At 44.2% G+C, this 12,698-nt stretch overlaps 1 protein-coding gene across 8 annotated transcripts in view; it reads left to right on the top strand.

The window, feature by feature from the left end:
- Positions 1 to 306: 306 nt before the first annotated feature.
- Positions 307 to 12,698, top strand: part of ATP2B2 (ATPase plasma membrane Ca2+ transporting 2) — a 374,808-nt gene continuing 362,416 nt past the window's right edge. For 4 of the 8 annotated variants that reach the window (XR_014895541.1, XM_085302464.1, XM_085302460.1 and 1 more), the window contains exon 1: positions 307 to 329. The gene's annotated coding sequence lies outside the window, so the exon portion shown is untranslated. The remainder of the gene's footprint in view (positions 330 to 12,698) is intronic. The other 4 variants (XM_085302463.1, XM_085302462.1, XM_085302457.1 and 1 more) reach the window with 2 other exon arrangements.

Genomic DNA, 12,698 nt, shown 5'->3' with positions numbered 1-12,698 from the left:
ACAAATACATAATTCAGTATAGAGTAGAACCACGCTCTATGCTAGTGATCTTAATTTAAAATAAATGCAGCTATTTCTTCATCCAAGGCATTTCCCACCATCTGATTATTACAGTAGCTCTGTTGGCTTTTATATGATGTGTGTAATAACATAAGCATTTTTGTAATGTTAAGTAGTCTAAAAGTTTTTCTTTTTTTGTTTTGCTGTAGTTAAATTCTGCAGTTGCAAATTTGGATTGAAATTGTTACCTTTTAAGAAGAAATATTTAATGAAGAATCACTGAAACTAAATTTCAGGCAGGGAGATACCAGTGTGAAGGATGAGAAAAGGTATGGTATAAAGCTGTTAGTCATATGTCGTGTACATCAGTGACTGTGTTGCTCAGAGCTCAGTGCTTTGTCATCTACTCTGAAGACTTTTTTTGTATCTGTTAATAATCATTCCTGGTTTTAAATGCAAAGTCTCTGCTTTGATCTCCTTGATTTCCTGCAGCCCTGGTTAACGTAGCTGTTAGGCAGGCTTTTCACAGACCAAGTATTAATTGTCAARATGCGCAAGAAAATGTCTGCCTGCAAATTTCTTATTTGCATATTCATTTGAGTAATTCCTGACTCAGACATGGCTTTTTTTCTTTTCCCTCCGTAAAAAATCTTCTGCTGAGCAATGAGCTCGTTGCAGCACTTTCCCTCTCTTTCTGTTCGAGAAGACTCGCCCGTGTAAATCTTGGAAATGGCATCCCTGAGTGCCACAGCCTTGTAACGTAGCTGGAAGTCTAACAGTGATTCATCTTTGGATCTGCTCAGGGGCTCCAGGTATGAAAGAAAGGAGAAATAGTTTGAATTATTAGAGGAGATTTTGCTGAAAATACCAGCACTGCTTGAAGCCTTCTGACCAAATGTTGTAGGGGGTCAATCTCATCTATCATGTTTCTTCATCTAGGTGACCAGTTAACTTATTTTCCCTGTGCCTCACTGGGATGCAAAGCCTAGAGTCTTGCTGGTACATTCAGAGCCTACATGTATGTTTTACCAATATCCATAAGAAAGAGGATTTTTTTTTTTCCTCCAGATATTTTGCAAAACTGCAAAATGTAGACTTGCATGAGAAGAACAGCTAAAGATAAATGACTGACTTAAAAGACTGAAATAGGATTTTCTACAATGCAATTTTTTTTCTTTTTCCAAACAACAACTAACCTAACGTAGCTCTTGCTGCACAATACCATATTGCCCAAGATAGGAGGAGAAAGTACCAACACGCTCTATCAGATGATTTACAAAATGTTTTGATAAAGTGCTTGTATTGTTGGAAGATGATGACAAACTAAGAGTGGGGCAACTATATTGCCATAGTGGCAGTGTGGCAAGGATTGTGTAATTCTGGAAAGCTTCTGAGTGGAGCAGGGTGATTGATACTCATTGGAAATGATTGTTGCTAAGCTGTGCCTGCCCGAACTACAGTAGCATTAGTTCTAAAAAAAATGTTCATATACTTTTAGTTTTACAAGCTTTAGAAATAACCTGGTAACGTACAAAATCTTTGAAAGAAAGTTATCTCCAAAATAGATGACCTAAGAGACGGATTTAGAGACTTAACATTCTCATAAGAGCTGTAACCAACATCCTTTACAGAAATTATTCTCTGAAAGTTGTTTTTTAAAAAAATGTAAATGTCTTCCTCCATGTTTCTCTGCCTGCTAACTGAAAAGAATCCAAACTCTTTCACTGCCAGTAAAGGGGAGCAGGGAACTAGATCTGAAGCAAACAAAAATATTTTGGTGAAATAGGATTAGTTCTTAAATCTTAAAGAAAAAAAAAAAGCTTGTGGAGTCATGCAAAACAGAAAAGAGGTTTAGCCTGCATAGAAACRGAATCACATGAGTGCAATATCATTCAGACTTTCACTCGTGACGTTTGGTTGTTGTTGGAGATAAATCTTTGAGAAAAGGAGTACAGTAGTTTTTACAGCTAAGGAGCTCAATTTCCTTAGCTTTCTGCAGTGCATGAAATATAGTTATTGCTAGAGAGATGAAGCAGGAATATGGGCAATACTCTTATAGCCTAGCTGCAAGTGTTTTTTTGTTTGGTTTTTTTTGTTTGGTTTTTTTAAGCAGTTCTTTATTTAGGGGATTATGTTGTGTGACTCGTGGCTGTGATGCCAGGTGCTGCATGTGTCATTGCTACAGCTTCAAAAGTAGCTATGAGAGAACGACAAGGCACAAGGAAAATTGTTAGGACCTCCAATAGGGAAGATGCAGTTAAGGGAGGCAGGTCCTGGGGATACCAACTAGAGAGAATGTGCTATATTTGCTTATATATAGGGACTGTGCAATTCTTTCCTTCATATCTTTGTGGTCCTCTTTGAATGATTGTCCGTATCCATGGTGTGTGCCCAAAGGTAGAGTCTCGGTGGCCATCGGTGCCTGCAGAGCGCTGTGTGTGTGTTTGGCTCCGTGCAGAGGGCGTGATGGATGTGGTGTCCTTCCTGGGGCTTCGTTCCTCCCAGTTGCTTCATTCTCGGAATGAGTGCTGTTTGCATTTGGACTGCAGGAATATTTTACATTAGTATGTTGCTTCTTAGTTTTCTTACTCCCCCCCCCAAATCTTTGGTTTGCTTGGAATGAAGTTTACTGTTTCAGCTCATTTAAAGGAGGCACGAAGAATTAACACTGCGTTTCCTGGGGGAGCGCTGCATCTCCAGATTCTTCAGCACGAGGGTAGAGGCCCTTAGTTGCCTTGGGAGTGGACAAGAAAACGCATCACACTATGACAGAAGTCTGAGGGAGCTCAAGTGGCAAATCCCCCACAAAAAGGTTCCTTCAGGAGGAAAATTCTCTCATCTTTGCCTCTGTTGCTTCTTGAATGACGTTCGTGGCAGGTCTTAAAGACGCTTATGCTGTGTTAAGGCCCAAGATCAGATAAAATACGGAGTCAGTGTTACAGGTGTCAGACCGAGAGTTTTGTACCTTTGGCACTTCTTTGAACTTGAACTTTTTCTAGCATGACCTGTCTGTCTACACCACATGTCTATGGCTTGTGTGCCGTATCTCATCCACCTCTTTAGTGCCATTCTGAAAAGATGCTTCTACGTGCCTCGATCCTAGCACTTATTCAAAAGCATAATTTTGCAATCCGTGCTCGGTCATCTCTTCTTCGGTGTCTTGTCTCTGTAATTTAGAGGGACTGAGTTATGGTGGGTCCATCTTGCTCTTTTGTGTTCAAAGCATGAGTGCCTAGATACTCAACAGACGCGAGCATGCAAGCCAAATGGATGCATTAGCCCAGAGATGCAAAATGGTAATAGTTCCCAGCTCTGGTCTTGGCATCTGAGTGCTTCCTCAGTGCTCTTCCTTACGAGTGTCTCATCTTTCTGGCGGGTCGGGAGCTGAGACGTAAAGATTGCCTTCCTCTGCCTGTTAGGTTGTGCTTGGCTTTCCAACCCACTTCCAGTTTGACAAAAGGCTGCATTACRAAAAAATTCTTCCTTTTGAGCCTTCTCCTGCACCTGATGCAATTTTCACTTGCRCTGCCAAGGATTTGGCAGGGATACTTTTTATCTGCACCCATTAACATGAAGGAAATCGTATCCAGATGAAAATTGAAAATGATTTCTTTTTTTTATAGCGCACTACCATGTTCTCCTAAACTGAGTGACGTTCCTACCTACGGCTTGTTATGATTTTCAGTTATAAATTTTATCATCTGGCCTTTGACATAGGGATGCTCAAGGAACAAAACTTTTCACATGGCTGATACGAGGTATTGTCTTCTGAAACATACTTTCAGCAGGTTTTCTCTCTGGGGGCTATGAAAGTTAATAGTCTCTCCTCTGAAATCTGAGTGCTGCTGGATAACTTTGGATGCATTCCAAGGAATGGGCTGATCAATACCTGATAATTTACATTTCACTGACATAATTTTTGCCGCTTAAATCTTATTGGGGAGTACAACTTTTTAATGGAAATGGTTTTGTTTCTGTTTTTATCAATAGAAACAAAAAACATAGATTGAATACAAAATACTGCATTCAATTGAGGGAGTATGTAGGTAAGGTAAAAGACTTTTTTTGCTGTTAGTAATTCTTACAGAAAAATAAGCTGGGTTTAAGGAAGTCAGCTTTGCATCGTTAAACGAATGTTTTATTTAAATGAAGAAATGCCAGCAGCTATAAATCACTTGGCATGACTCTGCCGTGAACATTTTGGTCTTTGGGTAGGCCTGACYGACTTCCAAAGGCATCGATCCCAGTACTGACCTCAGGCTAAGTGCCATCAGCTTTGAGTTTAATAACCTTTATTTAGATGGATTTTGCATGATTAATGTGAAACATTTTCATAACTGGCAAATTGAGCCGGCTTTTGCCAGGACATGGGTTTAACAGGAGAGGGCTCACCTCACTGATATGTGCTCGTAGATGGTGTTTGAGGCGGAGGAATGTGCAAAAAGCTGTAACGGGCCGGGAAGGGGTGTGCTGACGGGGCTGCCTCCCGTTCGCAAAGCGACGCCGAGGAGGTTTTCGCCCTGCAAAGCCTCTGCGTGTCCRGGCTGCTGACTGGTTTTTCCTCTCTGCTGTTTATGTGCAGTGCTCCTCTTTCCTCTCTTCTTGCTGGTTATTTAGTGGGATTTTCTCGGCCAGTTTGTTGTATTTCAAACTGCTCGCTTAGGGTATCCAGCGGGTCTTCAGCCAGTAGATGTCAGCCAGGGCGATTAGCAGCTCTTCCAAAACACTAGCCGACAAAATTAATACTTGAATTATCATGCAAATAAGGCTCAGGCTCTCTGGGTAGATGGCAGTGAGCTGGAAATTGCTTAAAAAAATATATCCCCCCCAGGTTCCGAGTTTCTCTGTTCCTCTATTTTAAGGATTTCAGAGATCCGTTTCAAGGAGCTGTGCCTAAATGTGTGTTTGGGCAGAGCCCTTCTTTACAGAGGGGTTACATCACCTGCGGCCTCTTGCTTTGCTGATCGTCTGCTTCAAATGAAGGGTTCTTTTCTGCACAGCAGGCTTGAATGTGTGCGAGACGCCTGGGAGCAGTACCATTAGGAGAGCTGCAGGGGCTGGAGGTTAAAGGAAAGCAAAGTTTGCTAGGAGAGATGATAAAATTTATTAAACCACTTAATATCACTGGAACATGTAAATTTTAAGTGTTTTGTGTGTGAGTGGGAAGGCAGAACTTGGAATATATTGCTAGCCTTAAAAAGAAAAAACWACCAAAAACCTAAGGCAAAACGTACCTCTCAAAAGGGTGCAGTCTCAAACACCTCTTGCTTCAATTTCTTTTTCTGTAGAGAAGCATGGTGCTCTGAGGACGGAAGGAAGAAGATAAACTCGTTTACATGGCTTTGAGATGACTTTAAATGATTCTTGTTCTTTTTAACATTTATCTATATCCGTCTTTTTAACTTTATATTTTGGCCAAAAACCCCTCTAGTTATGCTGCAGTTTTGCATCTTTGCTGTTTTGGTTAGTGCACTGCCAATGTGGGAGGTTGACCTCAATGCAGCTGTAACTATGAAATATTAATTGGTGGTAATACTTAGCAATTAAGACAACAGTAAAACAAGTTGATATCGTGGCATATATCAAAAAAAAGTTCTTTGTAGCATGCTCAGGATTTTGTCACCTAAACTTTTCCCGTGGGCGGGTGCCCTGGGCACTTGTTTTGCTGCCGGAGACGCCGGGTTCTCGCGCGGCCGTCGCTCCCCCCGACACCTGGGCATCGCTGCTCGCGGCGCCGTCGGCCGCTCGCCGTCGGGAGCGCGGGGCTGGTCCCGCTCCTTCGCTGCYGGCCTCGCCGCCGCCTCCGAGGCAAGCGTGAGCTCGTCCTGCTCATGCCGGAGCCGGACGGAAAGCCGTGCGTCGCCGGCRTGAGCAGAGATCGGCAGCCGTGCGCCGGGCGGCGCGGGTCTGCGGGTGGAAGCTGCCTTCCAGGACGCGCGGCGCAGGCTCTCGTGGTGGTGGAACGCGCCGTTCGGAGGCGCTCGGACGCCGCCAGCGGCTCGCTGCTTTGAACAGTGCGCCTTTTCATTCTGTCTTTTCTGTTTGTTTGCTCAGAGGCTACATGCACCCTCCTTCTGCAATGAGAAACTGAGCCCTAAAACTGCTGCGCTGTTGAGATTTGAAAGAATTGGATGTCTTCTCCAAACAGTAGTTCAAAATCCCTCTTCGTGATATTCCAGTCTTGGCCTTTCGCTGCTAACCCTCACTTCTCCGTGAGAGGGTGAATGAGGCTACACCACGCTACCCACTTCTTGACTGTATGTGACTATTGGTTCCATAATTTTCTTCCCTTTAGTGCTTGAACAGAAAATACGGACTTCAGGTGCTTAACAGACTGGTCTTGGAGGTTAGTAGCTTGCTTTTTCTGGAGTAGTTAATTTCTTGTTTGTGTGTGTGTGTGTGTGTGCGTATGTGTGTGCATTAAAAAAAAGTCCATATATATCATTCTGGCCTCCGCCATTCCCATTTTCTATAGAAAGTCTGAGCAGTTCTACTTTAGGGGGCAAGTGTAAGCATTTTGAGCATCCCTAAATGGCATAGCCTGCCAAAATGAGAGTTCATGCTGTCTGTTCCTTTTTCTTATCACCTATTTTGAATTATTTTCTATAGAAGATTGTCTTCAAGCTTAAAATATTCACTTGACATCTATTTAAGATAGAATAGTTGTTTTCGTGTTTTTTTTTTTTAACTGTTATTATTAAAAAGTTCTTTAAAGACCTAAGACAAAAGACTTAAACTTTTCTCCATGCAGAGAATTCATTCAGTAGCTGATAATGCAATCTTCTCAGGATAAGTGAAGATAAAAYGTCCTGTCTCTGTCATCAGCCTTTGATGCTATTGACCATGGGGATGGTTTTTTAAATGCTGCCTGGACTCCGTGCTTATCTGATGCGACTGCTCTCAGGTTTGCCCGCGTTTGCTCTTGCTGCATGCGGACTGCAGGGCCCGCGTTGCCGGGTCCTGGGGCGCTGCGGCGTTCGGCAGCCCCGAGGGGAGCTGTGGTTTGGGAGCCCCGGGCCAGAAGGAGCCGGCCGGTTGCTGCCGCTCCGGGATGCGGCCTGGGCAGCGGCCCCCAGCCCCGAGGGGCGGCGGYTCCTCTCTGCGGCGCTTTGGGGCGTTTGTGGGTGGGCACCTTTCGTTGCGTGTGYGCGATTCGGGGGATGTTTTGGGGGGAGCTGGTGTTTTGGGGTGGTTTGACAATGTGTGTGGTGTTGGGAGGGGTGTTTTTTGTTTGTGTTTTTGTTTTGGGTGTTTTGCCTGGGTTTTGGGGTTTTTTTCTTTGTCTGTTTTGCGCTCTGGGCGGTCTGTTCGGGTTGTTCTGTGCCGTTCTGGGTAGCCCGGCCGTGAGCGCCGCCTTCCCCGCGCTGCCGCCGCGGCCCGCAGGGCGCTGCGCGCTGCGCGGGNGCTCCACCGGGGAGCTCTGCGTGGAGGCCAACAACATCAACCGCAGCCTCCTGGCCCTAGGTGAGGCCCCGGGGAGCCCTCCTCCGCGGCAGGGGGGCGCGGCGGAGCCGGGGCGGCGGCGGCGGCGGCGGCGGCGGGAGCAAGGCGCGAAGCCGAAACGGCGCCGTCCCTCCGGGCCGTTTTAACCCTCGCGGGCGCCGCCCCGGTGCGATTTGCCCTCCTAACCTCCGAGCTCCCGCGGAGCCCGGCTGCGAGGCGCGTAGTACGAGCATCCGCGCTGGGCGCGAGGTTGCTTCTTCCCCCCTCAGTCCGCAAGCGCTGCAGCGCTGCACCGGTTAAAAAGAGTCTGCGCGGCGCTGCGCTGCCGCTGAGCTGGGGCCGTGAGCAAGGCAGGAGCTCGACCGGCCTGGCTGTTCCGTGGCCGCCGTGAACGGGTTCGAGTGACTGCATAAACAAGGTTTCTTTTTTAGTCTCTAAGTCCTTCAGCATAAAATTGCAAGTGAAGGCASCTAATTGCATTAAATCCAGTTACAACTTAATAGCTTTATAAGATAAAATTGTACAATTCTTTAAAACCTTATGCATTCAAAACATACATTGTGAGGAGAGGAAGACAGTGCTAACACACGTGCCCTATATATTATTCCTTWCATTGAACTTAAAGACAATATTTTAAATACATTTTTTCCTGAATATTATTGATCAAGCTACATTCCTACATTATTAATTCCTAACAAAAATGAAAATAATTAACTACAAATAGGGTTTTGGTTTTCAAAATCTAAAATAACCTTGTTRTTCTTCAGAAAACTCTAATGTGAAGCTAAGCCTCCTGCTGAGAAATAAGGCATTTAAAGTGTGATAATTCTTCTAAATGATAGAGTATTTATATAATACGTAAGCATTCAGCTTGGTCAGTTTGTGTGGCGGCTGCTGCTGTCCTGTGCTGGAAACATCAGGCTCTCTGCTGTGAGTAAGTTTTGTCAACTTACAACATCCAGGGTTGGTGACCTGATTGTATATGGATGAGTAGAAAGACTTTTCAGGAGCTAGGTACTTCCCTGTTGTACTCAGTATTGCAGTTCCTTTAATGAATTGACTGTGTGTRGCAGGTGGGCAGAAAAAGGTGGAAGTCAAGTTTTTTTCTTTAGTTGTAGACTGAGTTTAAAAAAATCTTTTTTTGAACAGTTATTGAGGTCCAAAACTTGAAAACTTCACCCGAAGTTTGAGTTTGCTGTTCAAAGCACTTTTTGGAGGAGACTTTTCGGAAGGGCTCTGGCTCGTTGACGTACCTGAAACTGGGCATCCAAAGCAGATGCGCATTTCTAAAATCCTAGTCTGCTCCGAATTCGAAGGCGGCTGCTTTTTCCAATTTAGCTGTGATGCGTTTGCTGGGCTTACTTAAATTGCTCCCTCGTTATATGGCAATTAATAACTTTGTAAACACATGCTGATATTTTCCTCAATGTTGTCAGCCCCATGTGCATATCGATGAAATGAAATTTCATACTGTACTATTTAGCATTTTGACTGTAGCAGTTTGCTTAAGCTCAGCCACAGTCCCTTGCCTCTGTACAGACTGTTCTGGTTTCCCTGAAGGCTGTGTCAGTAAAAACGAGACGAGAATCTGGCCCCAAAAAATGCAAGTTACATAACAGCTAGAAATCCGCTTTGGCTGTAAAATATTTAGTCGGTATTATGTAAGAAAATGGAAAAGCTGGGAGGTAGAGAGGGAGAAGAAAAAGAAATAGCTGAAGATTAGAGTGAGAAACTGAAGCAGATAAAAACTTGGAATAGTGACTCCGGTGATGGTGGAAACAGTCTATTTACAGTTTCCTTCATGACTTCATTAATCCCCAGACTTTTGAGGCTGAGGCTAAATGGCAAGCATGCGGGCTCTGAGCCTGTGCGTGGACAGTTTTCACTTGTGCTTAAGATTAAGCTCTGCAGCTGCAGTAAGAAAATGCCTTTTATTTACATTGCAAAGCTTTTGTCATATGTCAGGCAATTCGTCTCTGGACAGGGACTAGCAGCTCCCTGCTCTCAACATCGCCTGCCGGCCTGGCCGTGCCGCAGTCCAGAGCRAGCAGGGATGTCTGAGTGCCTGCAAAAACGTGTCTTCTCCTTGCCCATAAATGCAGATTTGGTGTAGTTGGGGTTAAGGAGTGGAAGTGTCTCACTATCACTGACTGAAGACACACCGCTACCCACTTTTTGCAGCCAGGCCGAAGTTTTGCTAGTGGGTGCAGTCTCCTAGGTGTCCTGGAGGAGGAAACACCTCCCAGCCTAGCTTCCGCTCAAGATGGGAGACTTGGTACGTGCTTTTCTCCTGGTGAGTGCCACTGTGTTTCTCTGTATTGTGTAGGCARCTGCAGAATACTGGCTTCACCATTTGCAAAGCAGACATGGGAATGGGAAGTTAAAAATTACATTCATGCAGTTTTTCTCAGATTTTAAAAGCCCCGAAGGTCTGTGGATTCTCTGATCTAAACCTGTAGGGTGTGTGTGTGTGTGTGTGTGTGGTGGTGGTGGGGGAAGTGCCTGTAGCATGTGTATTCCCCCTGCCTTTAACAGGTTTGATTCTTGAAGGAATAAATGAAATGGAAAGCGTGAGTAAAATGTAGATTACTTTTTAGTTTTGTAAAAGCTTTCAGTCCTTTGGCTGGGAAGGTAGGGATGAGCTCAACTGGATGGCGTTCCTTTGTTTGACTTTATATATGAGCAAAGAACTCTCACYGGGGAAAAGCTCCAGTTCTCTTATCTTGCTGTCAAAGCCTGTGATGACAAAAATGAAATGAACTTTTCACAAGCAAAGTTTGGTGAGAACTCATCTATGTGCAGAATAATTTGGCTAGGCGTGACATGTTCATTTAAAGATGCTTCTGACATGGCACAGAGAATTTGTCATGCAAATGAGATCCTCATTAGGAAGTAATATTTTTAGAATAAGTGAAAGGAAACATGCTCTTCTAAAGGCTTTCTACACACACATAGGACAATTTTATAAAAGGTAAAATTGGACTGGACATGGTTGTATTACTGTGAGACAAATGTTTTCCCAGATCATCTCATTAGAAAATCTAAATTTGGAGTTCTTACATGATCTACCTTTCATAAAATGACACGCTTTAAAAGCCTATTTTTTTGTCCTGAATTTAACCTACTTATCCAAGAAAAGAAGGGACTTTTACTGTGCTGCAATGCACTGCAGGATATCCTTTCTAAAGAAGAGATGTGGCTGTTTTACCTGCTCTTGAGTAGGGTGAAATGCAGGAAGTCAGTCACACTRTGACATTTATGTAAGTGAGACAACAGCAGTATTTCTTGGAGGCAGGGAGAAGTGGCAACATTGACATTGTATAATATTTAAGTCTCCTGTCTTCAAGCACGTGATGAAGTTATGCATCTGTGCAGCTTAAATGGGTACAAACGTAGGTTGTGAAACTATGTTTCACCCAGTAGGTGAAACTGGGACTGTGCTGGTCAGGGCCACAGAGGAGGGATGCATGCCTTGGCAAACGAGGGTGGTTTCAGGTCTCGTCGCTGATTTTGTGGTCTCTTGTGGCTCTGTGCATGAAATATCTAGCCTCCTGCCCGTCTCTTGCGTTGACATGGGAGGACCTGGAGCTCTCAGTACCCAGCTCTGYGTGGCCCAAACTTCCTGCCCTCCGGAGGGAGCATGCTGGGCAAGAAGGATTCGGCCACAGATTCCCCCCCAGGGTTCCTGCTGCCTGAAATGCTGGCTAGGTTGAGAGGGGCCTTAGGTTCACCTTTCATGGTGGGCGTTTGTCTTGTGTTTTATAATGCACCTGCTGTTGGAGGTAACTTCTAATCAATTCCAGAAGTCCAGGAATTTTTCTAGGTATCAGTGCAGGGACTTTGACAACACAAAATACATGATCTCCATGCACTCCTCTATAGTGCAAGAGGCAAAAGAGCAGGAGGTGATARGAAATTGCTCAGTGAACTATCCTGTTGCTACCTCTGCCTCACTTGTATGCTGCAGTGCCAGTGGCTAAATGGGTTGGCAAAGGAAATGCCAGACCATGGATGAGGTCCATGTTAGAATTAGAGGAAGAATAAGGTGCTCCGGGCAGAAAATGTCCTTTTTCCTAGTCAAAACAATTTAGGTTTGTGCAGCCAGCACTCCACTGCAGGAGAGCTAGAGAAGTCTCTTGCTTTATATAGTACTGCAAGAGACACTGCAAGGACAGAAATGATAAAAGTAGATAGGAAAGGTTGTGTTGCAAATGAGGACTTCTGGTCCCTGGATGGTAGGAGTAAAGAGGAGCAAATGAATTAACACTTGCATCACATTTGTTGCTCTGGCTCCTTTGCCTCCAAGACCACGTAGATACTGTTGAAGTAGAGCAGTTTGCATGAACTTCTGGAAGTTGTGAAGAAGAGCAACTGAAGAATGGGTTAGGCTTGGTGTCAGTCTCCTGTGGAAACCGATACGGTTTCGGGAATGGAGACGTATCCTCTAGCCTGGGTACCTAAACAGTGAAGCATGTGCTCCCTTCTACTTTGTGCGCTTAGGTAATGCTCAGTTGACTAATGCGGGCAGTTCTTCTGTCRTGTTCGGTAAATTTGGGTTCTGTTACTCAGGTCTCGGGGAGTTCCGTGGAAGGCTTTTGAGGTGAAACTTGGAAACACAGTGTTCATGTCCAGAATGCCAGGTGAAGACGAATAAAGATGTATTGTGCAAGTTCCACTGCTCTTTATCAGCAATGAGATGCAGTACAATTATTTTCTTGTAATCTAGTTTTGAAATTATTCAGATTCGTAATTAACTGGCTTTCACTGCACTGTAGTCGTATCTCAAGAAAGCCAACTGTGAAATTTCTGGCTTAAATAATTTCTTAATACTTCTRTGATCATATGCATAAGGTTTTAAGTTTACTATAAAATATAACTTAAAACAAGTTTTAGTTTTGAGCATGTGTTTTACTAAGCAAAGTGTTGTTTCTTCTAAGCGTTGAGATGGCAAGAAGACATGCAGTTACTGTTCGAGARTGTGATGTCCACTTTGAAATACACTGTGGCAACTGTGGTCCTTTTATACATTTCACTGTGTTCATCTGAGGAGGACTGCTAATGTTAGAGGCTGAATGTTGCATTTTGATGGAGCGCTCTGTGCAGGAAGGGAAGCATCAAATAAATTGGAGAAGTTGATGAAGAAAATATGACCCAGAGAAACAAGCCATAGAAATGAGCTGAGAACTTGATGAGAGGCTTTATGCTGGACACAGAATAGCTTTCTCTTGGTGTTCTTTTTTTTTTTTTTTGGACTT

The sequence above is a fragment of the Rhea americana genome, unplaced genomic scaffold (assembly GCF_003343005.1).
Source record: "Rhea americana isolate MKP2758 unplaced genomic scaffold, rheAme1 scaffold_19, whole genome shotgun sequence".
Lineage (NCBI taxonomy): Eukaryota > Metazoa > Chordata > Aves > Rheiformes > Rheidae > Rhea > Rhea americana.
Note: the sequence above shows the minus strand (reverse complement) of the source record. Positions and strands in the feature narration are given on the sequence as shown.